The sequence below is a fragment of the Schistocerca piceifrons genome, chromosome 8 (assembly GCF_021461385.2).
Source record: "Schistocerca piceifrons isolate TAMUIC-IGC-003096 chromosome 8, iqSchPice1.1, whole genome shotgun sequence".
Classification (NCBI taxonomy): Eukaryota; Metazoa; Arthropoda; class Insecta; order Orthoptera; family Acrididae; genus Schistocerca; species Schistocerca piceifrons.
Window position 1 is genome coordinate 34,092,758 of NC_060145.1, and position 18,919 is coordinate 34,111,676.

Genomic DNA, 18,919 nt, shown 5'->3' on the forward strand with positions numbered 1-18,919 from the left:
GTACAAATTGTAAATAGCCTTTCGCTCCCTGTATTTTACCCCTGTCACCTTCAGAATTTGAAAGAGGGTATTCCAGTCAACATTGTCAAAAGCTTTCTCTAAGTCTACAAATGCTAGAAACGTAGGTTTACCTTTCCTTAATCTTTCTTCTAAGGTAAGTCGTAGGATCAGTATTGCCTCTCGTGTTCCCAGATTTCTACGGAATCCAAACTGATCTTCCCCGAGGTAGCCTCTACCAGTTTCTCCATTCGTCTGTAAAGAATTCGCGTTAGTATTTTGCAGCCGTGACTTATTAAACGGATAGTTCGGTAATTTTCACATCTGTCAACACCTGCTTTCTTTGGGATTGGAATTATTATATTCTTCTTGAAATCTGAGGGTATTTCGCCTGTCTCATGTATCTTGCTCACCAGATGGTAGAGTTTTGTCAGGACTGGCTGTCCCAAGGCTGTCAGTAGTTCTAATGGAATGTTGTCAACTCCCAGGGCCTTGTTTCGACTTAGGTCTTTCAGTGCTCTGTCAAACTCATCACGCAGTATCATATCTCCCATTTCATCTTCATCTACATCCTCTTCCATTTCCATAATATTGCCTTCAAGTACATCACCCTTGTATAGACCCCCTATATACTCCTTCCACCTTTCTGATTTCCCTTCTTTTCTTAGAACTCGGTTTCCATCTGAACTCTTGATATTTATACAAGTGGTTCTCTTTTCTCCAAAGGTCTCTCTAATTTTCCTGTAGGCAGTATGTGTCTTACCCCTAGTGAGATAAGCCTTTACATCCTTACATTTGTCCTCTAGCCAAGCCTGCTTAGCCATTTTGCACTTCCTGTCGATCACATTTTTGAAACGTTTGTATTCCTTTTTGCCTGATTCATTTACTGCGTTTTTATATTTTTTTTTTCCTTTTGTCAATTAAATTCAATATCTCTTGTGTTATCCAAGGATTTCAATTAGGCCTCGTCTTTTTACCTACTTGATCCTTTGGTACCTTCACTATTTCATCTCTCAAGGCTGCCCATTCTTCTTCTAATGTATTTCTTTCCCCCATTCCAGTCAATTGTTCCCTAATGTTCTCCCTGAAGCTCTCTACAACCTCTGGTCCTGTCAGTTTTTAAATTCCCACCTTTTTGCAGTTTCTTCAGTGTTAATCTACAGTTCATAACCAATAGATTGTGGTCGGAGTCCACATCTGCCCCTGGAAATGTTTTACAATTTAACACCTGGTTCCTAAATCTCTGTCTTACCTTTATGTAATCTATCTGAAGACTGTCAGTATCTCCAGGCTTCTTCCTTGTATACAACCTTCTTTTATGATGCTTGAACCAAGTGTTAGCTATGATTAAGTTATGCTCTGTGCAGAATTCTACCAGGCGGCTGCCTCTTTCATTTCTTACCCCCAATCCATATTCACCTACTTCGTTTCCTTCTCTCCCTTTTCCTACTGACGAATTCCAGTTACCCGCGACTATAAAATTTTCGTCTCCCTTCACTATCTGAATAATTTATTTTATCTCATCCCACATATCTTCAAATTCTTCATCATCTGCAGAGCTAGTTGGTGTATAAACTTGTACTACTGTCGTAGGCGTGGGCTTCGTGTCTATTTTGGCCACAATAATGCGTTCACTATGTTGTTTGTAGTAGCTTACCCGAACTCCTATTTTTTTATTCATTATTAAACCTACTCCTGCATTACCCCTATTTGATTTTGTGTTTATAACCCTGTATTCACCTGAGCAAAAGTCTTGTTCCTCCTGCCACTGAACTTCGCTAATTCCCACTCTATCTAACTTTAACCTATCCATTCCCCTTTTTAAATTTTCTAACCTACCTGCCTGATTAAGGGATCTGACATTCCACGCTCCGATCCGTGGAACGCCAGTTTTCTTTCTCCTGATAACAACGTCCTCCTGAGTAGTCCCCGCCAGGAGATCCGAATGGGGGACTATTTTACCTCCGGAATATTTTACCCAAGAGGACGCCATCATCATTTAACCATACAGTAAAGCCGCATGTCCTCGGGAAAAATCACGGCTGTAGTTTCCCCTTGCTTTCAGCCGTTCGCAGTACCAAAGCAGCAAGGCCGTTTTGGTTAGTGTTACAAGGCCAGAGCAGTCAATCATGTAGACTGTTGCCCCTTCAACTACTGAAAAGGCTTCTGCCCCTCTTCAGGAACCACACGTTTGTCTGGCCTCTTAACGAATACCCCTCCGTTGTGGTTGCACCTGCGGTACGGCTATCTGTATCGCTGAGGCACGCAAGCCTCCCCATCAACGCCAAGGTCTGTGGTTCATGGGGTGGTGACCTTACCTATTTAAAAATATTTGTCTGCATAAATTGTTCATGTTCATGTAAATTTGATAATTTAAGAAATGGTCACGCTTAGCAAAGATATAAGAAATAGGTGATATGTAAAAGCCAGTGTGCTTTTGTTTAAAACGAAAGTGGCCTAGGGGAGTGGGAGAGGTGGCAAGGGTGAATTGACGCGCTATCTGGAGCAAGCGCGGGAAGTAAGTCGCAGAGTCTGTAGGCAGCAGTGACTGACGCGACACTTTTGTGGAGCAGGAGTAGCTTTGCCTGTAAATTCGCACAAAATGCCTCGGATGGAGACTGCAAACGACTTACGGCATATCTGCGGGTTGTTGGGCTACACTATGTAGAACTGACTGACGCCAAGAAGAGAAATTGAGCCCATACTGCAAGAGACTTGCAGGCCGTACTGTGCATAGTGAAGCTGCCATAATTGTTCGCCACACCCAAGCAGCCACCAGATAAGATTTTTTTATAGTAAATTTGATTTTGTCCAGCGTGAACCATTAATTTGAGCTGTGTTTTAATAATCATTCTTGAACTATAAGAAACTGAACCCCCTGTTATTTTATCCTAATCGTACACCTATATAGGGTTCCTTCCTGGTGTTTGATTACTCCAAGTATCCTGTTTTACAGACTTATGAAGTGCCAAGTTAATATAAAGAGGCATGATTTATATTGTATTTATGTTTTCTTAACTATTGCAAAGTGTTATAGTAAGAGTTTGCTTACGTAAAATTCAGAGAGAAGCCAAGTTACTAGAATCTGATAAATGACTATACAGAGTTATTCTTTCAACTAATAGCTTTTGAAAGTAAATTCCAGTAAGAAAGATGTTTTCTTGAAGTGAAATGATGAGTATAAAAACTGTATGTCTAAGTATTGTAGTATTTAAGTACGTTTATTATAGAAAATGATTTTATGAATATCCCCCTGGCCAAATTTTTTTTAGCTTCCCAGAAGTTATCAACTGGGCTTTTTCTCTTTTTAAAACGTAATGTGTAAGGGTGTAGTAGTCAAATGGAAATACCAGTGCCTACACTGACATTGTTTACGTGGAGTAGTATTAATTTGAAGAATCAAATTAAACAGTAGGAAGAAAGTAGGCAAAAACTCATGCTTCTACTTTTCCAATACTTCACTGTGTCATTGCCTGGATAGGCTGGCGACCATTAGTACATGTCTTAAACCACTAAATGAACTTGGAACTGAGTTGTGCTAGCTTCAGTATAATATTATTCATACTGCGTTTCTATTTAATCGCTGGATAAATCTTAGGAAAAAAATTGAATAATCTGATTTTCTTATCCATTAGACATAACACACGGTCAGATCCTGTGAAAAGGGTAGCTCTATTGATCAGCTTTTCCTATTAACAGGACTGTCCTCCAATAGTGTTCTTTAGTTGGGAACTAAATTAAATTCTATTAAGAGGGTTATAGGTGGCTTTTCCCGTAACAGGAGTATTTGTTCTGTTGGGGCATAGTATACGTGACAACAATCTTGCAGAACTAGCATTCCTGTAAGAAAGGATATTGCGGAGACATGGCTTAGCCACAGCCTAGGGGATGTTTCCAGAATGAGATTTTCACTCTGCAGCGGAGTGGGCTTTTTCTCTTTTTAAAACGTAATGTGTAAGGGTGTAGTAGTCAAAAGGAAATTCCAGTGTCTGCACTAACATTGTTTACGTGGAGTAATATTAATTTGAAGAATCAAATTAGACAGTAGGAAGAAAGTAGGCAAAAACTCATGCTTCTACTTTTCCAATACTTCACTGTGTCATTGCCTGGATAGGCTGGCGACCATTAGTACATGTTTTAAACCACTAAATGAACTTGGAACTGAGTTGTCTTAGCTTCAGTGAAATATTATTCATACTGCGTTTCTGTTTAACCGCTGGATAAATCTTAGTAAAAAAAAAATGAATATTGTGATTTACTTATCCATTAGACATAACACACGGTCAGATCCTGTGAAACGGGTAATTCTATTGATCAGCTTTTCCTATTAACAGGACTGTCCTCGCATCTTGTACTTTAGTTGGAAACTAAATCAAATTCTATTAAGAAGATTATACGTGGCTTTTCCCGAAACAGGACTATTTGTTGCCGGCCGCGGTGGCCGAGCGGTTCTAGGCGCTACAGGCTGGAACCGCGCGACCGCTACGGTCGCAGGTTCGAATCCTGCCTCGGGCATGGATGTGTGTGATGTCCTTAGGTTAGTTAGGTTTAAGTAGTTCTAAGGGACTGATGACCTCAGTAGTTAAGTCCCATAGTGCTCAGAGCCATTTGACTATTTGTTCTGTTGGGGTATAGTATACGTGACAACATAGAGAAATGTTTTTCTGTTATTTAGGTAAAAGCATACTAAATTACAATAGTAGAGGTAGGGTTATAGGCCCTAAAACAAGCGTCAGAAGTGTCCAGGTCGGAGGAGGGGGTGTTATGGTCTGGCGAATGTTTTCATGGCATTTCCTGGGTGATCTCGACATTCTGGAAGGCACAGTGGATGAACACAAGTACGAATCTATCCTTGGAGGACGTATCTACCCCAACACACAATTTACTTCCCTCAGTACTGTAGCAAGTACTAGCTGGACAATGCAACGTGTCAGACAGTTTGTACTGTACGTGCGTTGTTTGAAGAGCACCGTGATGAGTTTACCGTACTCCCCTGACAACGATAATCTCTGGATTTAAACCCAACCTAGAATTTGTGGGAGCACCATGGTGGAATATTCACTTGATGGGTGCTCAAACGAGAAACAGCGCAGATGGCCCCGGCAGTGGGGACGGCGTGTCTCCGCAGCCCTGTCGGCACCTGCCATAACCTCACTCACTCTCTTCCTTTTCAGGCTTCTGAAAGGTGGTCACATTAATCTGACTGGTCTCTTTATGTCATAACAGCTTCTTGGCACATTAGAGCACGTCCATGAATTGTTAGCACTGGAAGACAAACAACAAAACATTCCCCCCCTTGTCATACCCTCAATCGCCGCAGTGGCTTTGATACTTATCCATCAGTCCCTGAGTTAAGTGGCCAACTTTATTCTCTCCTTGGTCAAATCAACCGGTGTAAAGTAAAATTAATCACATCTTGACTTACTGTCTCTGTATCTTTGATTGTTGCTGAGTATGAGAACTACAAAGATGTTCTCATTCTCTTATTGACGTCTTTGGATTCGGCTATTAGTTGCTAGATGCATCTTACTATAAAATACGTCTGAGAACCGTGAGTCTAATGAATACTTGAATCGGGCCTCCTGTGGCCAGCGGACCGCTCTTTGACAACCACTGTAGAAGACGGAGGTTGTGGTATAGAAACAGTGAATAGGGAGGGAGACAATGGCAGTGTGAGGGCAAGCGAGGAAGACGGTGGCAGCGGAACGCAGCTAAAGGAGACAGAACAGTGCTAGATAAAGAGTCAAAGAGAAACTGCCAGTGGGAGAGGAATAAAGAGGAGGAGAATTTGGAAGTGGTTAAAACACAGTGATAATGAGAGACGGAGTCCATGACAATGACAAAGAGGAAGACACAGTGAGAAGAAACAGCAGCAGTGGGAAAGAATGAATGAGATGGTAGCAGTAACAGAGAGCGAGAGGGAGACAATGAGAGGAGACAGTATTAGGAAGACAGAACGAAGGAGAATGTGGCAGTGAGACAGGAGACAATGAGAGTTAGACTGAAATAAAGAGATAGTGACAAAGAGTTGGACTGAATGACTGAGTGAGAATGGGCCCTTAAGGGCGGACGGGTATGAGCGACGTGCAGCGATGGACAAGTGAATGTGAGCGAGTTACTGTTAGGGGAGCTTTTGGAAGTAAGAGGTGAGTTGCATCTTAAAATTTTCGAGAGTACTTTCACATGCGAAATATTTTGGGAAAATTTTTAAAGTTGTCGAGAAAGGAAAAATGAGGCTGCTGGTGTTCCAATTGTCATTCAAGGGCTTTTAAACAGCAGCATATTCGCCCCTTTTGTGTTCCAATACCAGTATTTTCCGCTGGTATTACTGAACCATCATCGCGGAAACTGGAACACAATACCAGTAGCAGGTTGCCTACAAAACGGCTTGCAGGGGCAACAAAAATTTGATTTTCAATATTTCGCATAATTACTGACGGAATTTAAAACTATAAAATGTCATAATGTTCTACTCATTAGGAGCTATAATCTTACGTTTAAAATTTTAACACAATAAGACAAGTATTACAATCAGAAACTGTGCGTTTGGCTTGGGACAGCGCAACAGACCGCGTGCAGTTAGACGGACATTATTCATACAGTATTTGAGAATGACACCACTTCGCCATATACACACACATAACACATAATTTGACACATAATTTCAAACCTTTATGAAACTTTTTCGCGCTGACACACCCCACAAAACGATGAGAATAATTTTATCCCTTACTAAATTTTCGCTGCTGAAGCAGCCAATATTCTGTATCAGATATGACATTTGCATCTTTACGTACTAGGGACTCTATAAGCAAAACAGTTTGCAGACAGTATGATCATGTACCGCTGAATGTGCCTACAAAATTATGTCATTGTACGACACATACGTCATGTGATATGACATCCTGAACGTTTAGATGCATGAAAATCTAGCTTTTGCTTAAAATTACCCAGACTATATGCATCCAGCGTTTCATAAAGATAGCACGTAGTGACTTCCAACACGATTTAAGCATAATTTTAAACCTATCCCAATCTTTTTCTCGCTTACATGCTTAAAGTCAAATATTTAACACATGAACTCAAGCGTTAGAAGCTGTTTTATGCATAGGACTTTGATCTTAAAAGAATAGAGAGTTTACTGGGACCTAAGTAAAAGGGAAGCTACTCCTGACGTATTCTACAGTTTACTTATTTCCTTGGAGTGACGAATATAAAAATTCAGTTTGAAATCTTTGGTTAGCCCCACTATTCTCAAAGCATCATTTATTTTCACATCGAGCGTGACAGATTTACTTTGTTTATTTTCAAACACACGATCAATGCAGTCTGTTGTTTATAAACACAGTAGATACGAATTAAACGAGCTACTCTCGCAAACAAACTGCTAAGCGGCGCGTAATTTTCCTATTAGGAGAAGATGTAATTCCACAGCCAGAGAAAAGAACACAGCTGGACGGTCGATTCAGTTTACTAATTATGTTATTCAGTGACGAATTACAGTGATAAATAAAGACAGCCAATTTGTCTCTGGCTGTATGAAGTACTGAAGGGCGAATTCTTGTCTGTGAAATCTGTGTCCACTTTTATTCTCTAGATATTCGAATTTTTCTGTTATGCGATAACGCTCACCAATATTTCCAACTAGAGAATGGGAAAGGTTAACTGTATGAGTGCCTCATGAGAGAGGCAGTTAGGCACATCGTGAGGCCTTGGTACGATCAGGGTACCTTGCAGGGTACAACACCATTGCTCCTCTAATAGTTTGTCTTGCACACCGTGAAACTGTGAGCCGGCCGCTGTGACCGAGCGATTCTAAGCGCTTCAGTCCGGAACCGCGCTGCTGCGACGGTCGCAGGTTCGAATCCTGCCTCGGACATGGATGTGTGTGATGTCCTTAGCTTAGTTAGGTTTAAGTAGTTCTAAGTTCTAAGGGACTGATGACCTCAGATGTTAAGTCCCATAGTGGACAGAGACATTTTGAACCATTTTTTGAAACTGTGAACAGTTTTACGAGCAAGTTGTCTGACAACTAGACCTCGGACGTTCTAAAAATCATAAATTAGGTACCTAATATAGGCTCTACCACTAACAAAAATAGATTATAAAGACCGTAACATGTTGTTGTTGTTGTGGTCTTCAGTCCTGAGACTGGTTTGATGCAGCTCTTCATGCTACTCTATCCTGTGCAAGCTTTTTCATCTCCCAGTACCTACTGCAACCTACATCCTTCTGAATCTGCTTAGTGTATTAATCTCTTGGTCTCCCTCTACGATTTTTACCCTCCACGCTGCCCTCCAATACTAAATTGGTGATCCCTTGATGCCTCAGAACATGTCCTACCAACCGATCCCTTCTTCTGGTCAAGTTGTGCCACAAACTTCTCTTCTCCCCAATCCTATTCAATACTTCCTCATTAGTTACGTGATCTACCCATCAAATCTTCAGCATTCTTCTGTAGCACCACATTTCGAAAGCTTCTATTCTCTTCTTGTCCAAACTATTTATCGTCCATGTTTCACTTCCATACATGGCTACACTCCATACGAATACTTTCAGAAATGACTTCCTGACACTTAAATCAATACTGGATGTTAACAAATTTCTCTTCTTCAGAAACGCTTTCCTTGCCATTGCCAGCCTACATTTTATATCCTCTCTACGTCGACCATCATCAGTTATTTTGCTCCCCAAATAGCAAAACTCCTTTACTACTTTAAGTGCCTCATTTCCTAATCTAATTCCCTCAGCATCACCCGACTTAATTAGTCTACATTCCATTATCCTTGTTTTGCTTTTGTTGATGTTCATCTTATATCCTCCTTTCAAGACACTGTCCATTCCATTCAACTGCTCTTCCAAGTCCTTTGCTGTCTCTGACAGAATTACAATGTCATCGGCGAACCTCAAAGTTTTTATTTCTTCTCCATGAATTTTAATACCTACTCCGAATTTTTCTTTTGTTTCCTTTACTGCTTGCTCAATATACAGATTGAACAACATCGGGGAGAGGCTACAACCCTGTCTTACTCCCTTCCCAACCACTGCTTCCCTTTCATGTCCCTCGACTCTTATAACTGCCATCTGGTTTCTGTACAAATTGTAAATAGCCTTTCGCTCCCTGTATTTTACCCCTGCCACCTTTAGAATTTGAAAGAGAGTATTCCAGTCAACATTGTCAAAAGCTTTCTCTAAGTCTACAAATGCTAGAAACGTAGGTTTGCCTTTCCTTAATCTTTCTTCTAAGATAAGTCGCAAGGTCAGTATTGCCTCACGTGTTCCAGTGTTTCTACGGAATCCAAACTGATCTTCCCCGAGGTTGGCTTCTACTAGTTTTTCCATTCGTCTGTAAGGAATTCGTGTTAGTATTTTGCAGCTGTGACTTATTAAGCTGATAGTTCGGTAATTTTCACATCTGTCAACACCTGCTTTCTTTGGGATTGGAATTATTATATTCTTCTTGAAGTCTGAGGGTATTTCGCCTGTTTCATACATCTTGCTCACCAGATGGTAGAGTTTTGTCAGGACTGGCTCTCCCACGGCCGTCAGTAGTTCCAATGGAATATTGTTTACTCCGGGGGCCTTGTTTCGACTCAGGTCTTTCAGTGCTCTGTCGAACTCTTCACGCAGTATCGTATCTCCCATTTCATCTTCATCTACATCCTCTTCCATTTCCATAATATTGTCCTCAAGTACATCGCCCTTGTATAGACCCTCTATATACTCCTTCCACCTTTCTGCTTTCCCTTCTTTGCTTAGAACTGGGTTTCCATCTGAGCTCTTGATATTCATACATGTCGTTCTCTTATCTCCAAAGGTCTCTTTAATTTTCCTGTAGGCGGTATCTATCTTACCCCTAGTGAGATAGGCCTCTACATCCATACATTTGTCCTCTAGCCATCCCTGCTTAGCCATTTTGCACTTCCTGTCGATCTCATTTTTGAGACGTTTGTATTCCTTTTTGCCTGTTTCACTTACTGCATTTTTATATTTTCTCCTTTCATCAATTAAATTCAATATTTCTTCTGTTACCCAAGGATTTCTACTAGCCCTCGTCTTTTTACCTACTTGATCCTCTGCTGCCTTCACTACTTCATCCCTCAAAGCTACCCATTCTTCTTCTACTGTATTTATTTCCCCCATTCCTGTCAATTGCTCCCTTATGCTCTCCCTGAATCTCTGTACAACCTCTGGTTCTTTTAGTTTATCCAGGTCCCATCTCCTTAAATTCCCACCTTTTTGCAGTTTCTTCAGTTTTAATCTACAGGTCATAACCAATAGATTGTGGTCAGAGTCCACATCTGCCCCTGGAAATGTCTTACAATTTAAAACCTGGTTCCTAAATCTCTGTCTTACCATTATATAATCTATCTGATACCTTTTAGTATCTCCAGGGTTATTCCATGTATACAACCTTCTTTCATGATTCTTAAACCAAGTGTTAGTTATGATTATGTTGTGCTCTGTGCAAAATTCTACCAGGCGGCTTCCTCTTTCATTTCTGTCCCCCAATCCATATTCACCTACTATGTTTCCTTCTCTCCCTTTTCCTACACTCGAATTCCAGTCACCCATGACTATTAAATTTTCGTCTCCCTTCACAATCTGAATAATTTCTTTTATTTCATCATACATTTCTTCAATTTCTTCATCATCTGCAGAGCTAGTTGGCATATAAACTTGTACTACTGTAGTAGGTGTGGGCTTCGTATCTATCTTGGCCACAATAATGCGTTCACTATGCTGTTTGTAGTAGCTTACCGTAACATAGGTGACCAAAATCTGACATTTTATTGTCTAGAAACATAAATAGACTGACAAAAATCCACATTATATCACTGTACATGTCCACAATTACAGTCACAGTAAATAGTACTGTCTCTATATTTTCCGATGAGAAACTGCATCTCCTGTCTTCTTATATGCCGAGAATTAGTGTTCCACGTTTGCCGACGTCACCTGAGAATATTTAAATGACGGTATTAGGCACAATGGGAGCGCACACTCATGTTCTGTCTTCAGTTTCTCACTTACTTTCATACCAACAGAACCTGGGACCAAGTTGATTTTTTATGTCGCCTCTTCTGTCAATTGTAGTTGCGTGTAGACTGTTTTCCCCGAACACTCTACAGCTTTAATAATAGGGGCCAAAATCCATAATAAGATTTTATGTATGCAATGTCGTTAGAAATTGTTGGGTCCTTTAGAAGATCTTTAGCTGAAGTAATGCTAACTACCTCCTCCCTCAATTTAAGAATAATGTCCTTAATGTCTTCAATATGCTGGCTGTAATATTCTACAGCCTCTAGCCACGTTCCCCGGTTAGTAAGTATGGGTTCTGGCGGAAGTGGTACGTTGGGAAATTCCTCTCGAAATAACTGGATTCTTGTAGGTGCTTTAATAAAAACATTTTTGATTGTTGAAACTAGCTTATTTACATGTCAAAATTCGAGACGTATCGCCTGAGCTACACGATTCATGGCATGAGCAAGACATGTGATATGGACCAAGGCTGGGTAAAACACTTTCAACAATTTAACAGCAGCTGTCATGTATCCGGCTGCATCAGTGTAGATTACAAGTACTTTATTTTCATCTGGACTGTTGGGGAAAAGTAATTGTTTCCTGGTTAGTCTTTTTTAGGTTTTTACGTAAAATCCGAGGTTTACTGATAACTACGACAGCAGAGCACAGACTAATAGGCTTCAAGCACAGAGATAACCACACGAATTGTACCTAAGTGTGGTTACCTTTGGTATAGTAAGGCAGCAGAAGTTTTATGGGTCTCCTCTCCTGACAGCGAGACAATAATTTGCAGTGCTCTTGCCTTGCTTCTATCTGGCAAAGTTCCACACTTGTTATATAACTGAAGTCCCCGTGAGAAAGCCACAGGAAAATCATATAGTTCCATTTAGAAAAAATATCGGTGTTATAATATAGCAGATGTAAACGTTAAAAATTACTTTCGTACGTTAGATAACTCACTACATTGTCCTCTATAGCTTCCCGAAACACACGTCTCAATGTATTAACTCGTTATGCATATATTTTAGGTGGCCTGTCTTACGCGGTTACTATGCGGGCACGGGACGAAGCACAATGTTGGAAACCAGGCAGCTCTGCTCCAAAAATTTTAGCACCTGCCCTTCGTATGACGACTTGTGAGAAGCGAGACTAGATTGTGACTTCCACCCAGAACGTGCTCACAAAATTTTTCAGCCAAACCTACAACTCTGGTACACAAATACGACTCATGCTGGACACACTGCTGCTTGAATAGTTTTGTTCTTTAATGTACAGAGAAACCACCTCACATCGAGAAAGTTTTTGTTCCATTACTAGTTTCTCTCTACAGACTACAGCACCTTGAAATATTCATTGCCCTGATGGGAACACGTTAAAGATTTAACGATACAGGGTACTTTTCCGGCTCAATATTATGTAAAAATCAACACCTATTTATTTCATACGCTGTTTATAATGTATATGTTTTACAGATTTTTTGTTGATATCAGGTAATGCAGCACACTTTCTGTACAAATTAGAACTATTTTGAATATTTTTGAACCTGATCAGGGTTATTAAAAATTAGAAAGAAATTTAAGCAGTTTTTTCCCAAAATGCTTCCTCAAATTGAGGTACCAATTAATCCAAAGTTATAAATTTGAAGGAGATCAAATTTTTATCAGATATGCATGACATGATGGCTGACATACTAGACCTATTTAATTCCACCTATTATGTATATACAAGGACAAAAACTGTCACATCTTACATTTTAATTTTTATAATGTTTTTCCTAATAAAAATGTTATTTTTTCTGTAATTTAGTTGATTCTGCAATAAAGCTTAGGTCTACTACATAAGTATGGACTATTGCAAGTTATAGAACAAAATTAGAGCAATGCTTTATCAACTTTAGAAAATATTTGTACCTGCATTCTGTAAAGTACAACTTGTGGGAAATTGCGAATGAAGATATGAGTCCAATTGAACTGTGCCTCAGAACATTCCTGAAGCATAGTCTTCATCCTGCAGCATTTCTTCATCTTCAAGCTTCCTCTTGGCATTCCTTTTAGCAGTTCTTGCTTCATTGGTAACTTGAAGAGCGAATCTTTCAGCTTCATGCACCCTTTGTCTGTCGCATGCAAGCAATTGATCTTCCATATTAGAGCCACATTTTATGCCTAAATTTCTCAGGACTTCCAACCATCCTATCGATGCATCATTGAAACATATCACTGCATCTAGTACACCACCTTTTAATGTATTTAGTCCTACAATAACATTCTTGGCTAATCTTTCCCCCATTCAGTGGATGAAACTTTCATTTGTATTCCGAGTGCCCCCATGAAGACATTTACTAAGGAAAATAGGACCACTCAGGTCTCTAAAAATTGGTTTTATTTCATTCATAACAGACTGAGGAAGAGAATGCTTATGATGGCATATTTGACCAATTTCTTTTGTGTTTTGGTAACTACTCCAAGAAGCTGCTCCTTTAGGGCAAAGTCCATGATGAGGGTGGTCATCTGTGGACAACTTATGAAAGTAGGTGGCCCATATAGCTTTTCTCACTGCTGTAAGATCATTCAGAGGCGTAGTTCGTCTAATGGCTAGTCCATAAAAAATCTGAAGAAGGTCTATTTCAGTTTCTGTCAATCTGCCTCGGCCAGGCAGAGATTTTACATCAGATAGAAACTTTCCTTTTATTTTTCTTGTTAGCTTCCTCAGTCTAGCACATGTCCACAACACTCCAGTTTTGTTGCCTAGGTATCACCATAAACATTGAACTCATTAATTTTATTGAAAGCTTTAGAGTCCGCATCGCCTAGGTACTTCGTGTATCTAACGTCATAAACCTCTGAAATATTTTTAGAGCTTAATCACACTCCATACCTCTACTGTAACCATCATAATTCTTAGAACACTGATGTTCAATATGGCCTTCAGTGTTACCATGACAGGTGTGGCCGTACTTAGATAAGCACTCAACATCAACAACTTTTTCATTCTCCAGAGAAGTAGCACTTATAACACCGTTCAAGGAACAGTGTCCTCGACGTTGCTATGTCATCATTAAGTGCAACGGCAATGTCCCTGGTTCTACTAAAATTTACAGTTTCATCTATAGCACGTTTCATAGATGCTTTAGACACAACTGTCAAGACACCTAAAAGTATTTTTATGTACCTTCTGAACCTACTGGGAGGAGGAGAAAGGTCCATCAAACCACAAAACATTTGAGCAGCCTTTTTATCCCTTTCCTGTTGCGCGCATTGGATACTCTTAACTTCAAATTCACATTATATGAATTATACCCAACTTTCGGAGTGATTTTCGAGGTAGATTTATTGCAGGATCTACACAGAGCAAGTAAATTTGACGCTAAACCCTTCCTGCTACTTTGTTCTTCAGTTATTTCCAGACAACCTACACCATCACATTGTTTACTTTACGCCACTTCCTTTATCAAAGAAGGTTAGATGCCCACATCAACAACAATAAATCCACTACAAACAGCGTCATTGTTAACACAAAAATTTGAATCACTAGGAAGCGTGCCATGTGGGAGTTTCTTCCCTGAAGAACTGATACGTAGGTTACTTTCAACAGTGTAGCATGCTTTGTTTGTGAACTGGTTACCACGGAATTTCCTTTTATTGAATTTCTTGATGCGTGGCATAGTTCGTATTTATTGCACACTAAAGGAAATGTACTTCCACTAATACATGTAGCACTTGGGCAACAAACATTCAGTAGTATGTGAAGAAACTGCTTCAGCGAAACAAAAGTAAATAGTATATACTAGCAAAGATAATAATTTACAGACACTAGAAACCTCCACTGTTACCAACATATAGAATGTTTCATATGCGTAATCGCTGGAAACAGGAAGTTCACAGTTTTTTTCGAAATAATACTGGTTTCTGTAACAGAAATAATGGGGGCGTGGCGGCATACATGTCCGTAACTTTAAAATTTGAATATATAGGTCATTTTTCATTTGAAACCCTGTAATGTATATATCAATGTAATCAGGAAAGACTATGGACTTTAAGAAAGTCATAAAAAAATTTCGATTTTTCCACCATTTTTAAGTACCTTGTATCCTTAAAGCTCTGCTCGGCACCATCGTCAGCACAAAGTGGTGTGAGCTGAATGAGTTTAAATCTTTAATGTGTTGTCATTAGGGCAATGAGTACCTGAAGATATTCTCGTCTAATGAGCGGAACAAAATATTACGCACTGTGGGGCGGTTTACCTGGACGTTAATTCCTAACGGTCGCTATATCGCCTTCGGACGATACCCGCGTTTGCTGTCCTATGTATTTGCTTGTACAACATCATATTTACTGGTCGCATGGTACACAACCGTATCGCTATCCGTACCAGGCGAGAATGTTTGTATTGGGGCCAACGGGAAATCTCCCCAGCCGGTCACGGCATGTTTGTCTGTGAGACAGAACTGTGAGAGCGGTAACAAAAATCACTGACTTCCGTATCTGTTTAGAATCTCGGCGGTGGGAAAAATTGGCACCTCCAAAACTGGGCCGGCAAGGAGAGGAGAGTTGGCGGTGTAGCGCTCTTTATCATCACACTTGCAACAATGCCCCAGGACAATCCAAACCTCTCCGCAGTGTCTAATGGCATGAGAGCATTCAACATTGTTGCTAATAATCGTTGGGATGGTGACCCCTTCCATTCTCTTTCATTATCGTTAACTCCATATGAAAGTATCATAATCACCTACACTAGAAAGTTACACTTCTCAGGTTTTACATTTAAGCTGTCAAAATGTTGTTTTCTCTAAGTCTTCCATCAGGCAGTAAGCTGGAGAATCAGCTTAAAGGCTTTCCTTTTTGAGTGTAACTGTCTCATGTGAATCTACATGCAAAAGATCACTTCAAAAGAACTTTCTTCAATAACTTTTCCATCATTACGAAAAATGATTTTAATCGTCATGGAGAGTAAATAATTCACTATTTTCAGATGTTAATGTAGCATTTTTGTCTGAATAGTAACCTTGCTAAGTCTTTACTTTGCTCGTAAGAACGTTAACGCCTCATCAAATATTACTATGGTTTGTAGCTTTGATGTTGTAAACAGAATTCGATCTTCCAATAAGTCATTTCATGTTAATGAATCCCGATCTTCCCCTTAAAAATGACACACTACAACACCACAGAAGATTTTTTTCCTTCACTTTCTCATGATTCCAAATAAGAGTCAGAAATATCATCTTCCTACACGCTACATACGTCCGATTACAGACAACGCTCTCATTAGAATCTCTGACTTACTGAGCTCGATATGTTTGCAACTCTCTTCGGATCGGGAAACTGATCAACGCCACATAAACTCATTTACAGCAGAACGAGTATCGCTTCGTTCTAAAGTAAAGGATGAACTGCTGGTAGATATGGAGATTTAGCTTGAATCCATCGTCCGGAATTATTTTGTGAGTTTATGTGGCGGTTATTGGCAGAAACGCCAATCGATAAATAGTTTGTCCACTGAGGTCAAGTATTAAAGACTGAAGACTTATGCGGGGAAACGCAAAGATTTCAGTACTACAGCGAATAATTTATTTGAATCTTGACTTATTGATTCAATGTTAAGAGCCAACAAAAGGGAAGAAATCGTAATAATGACCAAATTTTATAGACGAAACAGCTTCAAAAATTGCAGAAATAAGAGCGATATGATGGCTACGAATATTTGTTCAGGAGCTATATGTATATGTGAAAGTTATTCCACACTTATTCCTTACAGCGTCGCCTAACGAAAGTGTGCTGTCTGACATCTTTCACGACACGTAATATTTTTTTTAGCAGACGTAGATACTACAAAATTTATTGAATGTAGTAATGGATATCGTCCTGAGTGACCTACATTACTGTGTAGCTTCAGGTGTGATATTCACTGTGACTTCTGGAAGCCCTACTAAACAGTTCAATAGCGTCGCCTAGTAAAGGAAATATACGTCTGAAGAACAGTGGAACAAGTATACTAGAGAAAATTTCGCAAAAAGCAAACCTCGATACGTAGTTGTTAATGATCACACTTCGTCGAAAGCGAAAGTATTTCAGCTAAGCGCGAAGGGTCCACCACAATACGAATCAACGCCATGGTATATTATGTTTTTGAGCCTCTGAGATCGTTCGTCCACGACAGTGTTTTGTACCAGGAGGAGCATCGCTATGAAACTCCTTTCAAATTTGGTAACACTCTGAGATAATTCGTGCCTGGTATAAAGAAGGACAACTGAACCGCAAAAAATAATCAGGTTCTTGTAAAGAAACGAAAAGATTCGATTTTGTTTGACTACACGATCGATGATTAAACGCTGGACTGAGTCACTACCGACGTGTTTCTAGAAACATCTGTCCAGAATAATTTAAGGTATTATGTTAATGTATCCATGGTTAATACAGATCATAGACAGGGGTTCACAGAAAGAAACGGAGAGTGCAATTCATCCACGAAAGAGAACGCTTACAACAACCGTGATGATCCGGGTCTTGGCTGGAGGGAGTTGGCACCACATCTGCACAAACAGGTCATCTACTCTCGTAAATTCCGGGGAAGGGGCCGATGAGCTCTGACGCCGCGTTCAATAACATCCCAGATGTTTTCGATCTGGTCCAGATCTGGCTAGTTGGGGAGCCGGTATATCAATTGGAACTCGCCAGCGTGTTCCTCGAACCACTGCATCACACTTCTTGCCTTGTTTCATGCCGCATTACGTTGTTGAAAAATATAGCTGCTGTCGGGAAACATGATAGTCATGAAAGGGTACACGTAGTCTGCAAACAGTGTACGCTGCTCCTAGGCCGTCATGGTGCCTTGCATGAGCTCCACTGGCCTCATGGATGCCCATGTGAATGTTCCCCAGAGCATAATGGAGCTGCCGCCAGCTTGTCTCCGTCCAGTAGTACAGGTGTCAAGAAGTTCTTCCTCTGGAAGACGAAGAATTCACGCCCTCTCGTCGGTATGATGAAAAAGGTATCGGGATTCATCGGTCCATGCAACGTTCTAACACTGTGTCAACGTCCAGTGCCGATGGCTACATGCCCATTTCAGTCGTAGTAGCCGCTGTCGTGGTGCTAACATTGGCACATGCATGGGTCGTCGGCTGCGGAGGCCCTTCGTTAGGAGTGTTCGGTGCACTGTTTGTTCAGACACTCTTGCAATCAGCCCAGTATTAAAGTCTGATATTAGTTCTGCCACCTGTCCGGTTTTACCAGTCTGCCCAGCCTACGACGTCCGACGCCTGTAATGAGGGGCGACCGCCCAACCAGATGGCGTCTGGGTGTGGTTTCACCTTGGCTTCGCCACATGTTGAAGACAGTCACCAAAACACTCCTACAGCGTCTGCAAGTTGTGCAGTTTTCGAAATGCTCGTGGCGAGCCTCCGGACCGTCAGAATCTGCCTTCGGTCAAACTTAGTCACATCGCACGCCTTCCCCCTTCTATGCACGGACATCACCTTCACTGATAACTGCGTGCTCCGTGCATGTAGTTTCATAAAGGAATTTCAACGAGCCCCTGCAAGTTTCACCACGAGCATGGTTAATTGACGTCAGAACGTCACACAAATGCTCAAAGAACTCCAGTGGTAGAAATTACAAGACTCTCTTTGTTCATATCGGAGTGTCTCTCACTAACCGGGAGCTCACGTTCTAATACGAATCAAGCAACATCCTAGTTCCTCCAAATTGTACCTCACATAACGACTAACAAGGGAACCTCCCCATCATACCCCCCTCAGATTTAGTTATAAGTTGGCACAGTGGATAGGCCTTGAAAAACTGAACACAGATCAATCGAGAAAACAGGAAGATGTTATGTTGAACTATGAAAAAAGTAAGCAAAATATACAAACTGAGTAGTCTATGTGCAACATATGCAACATCAA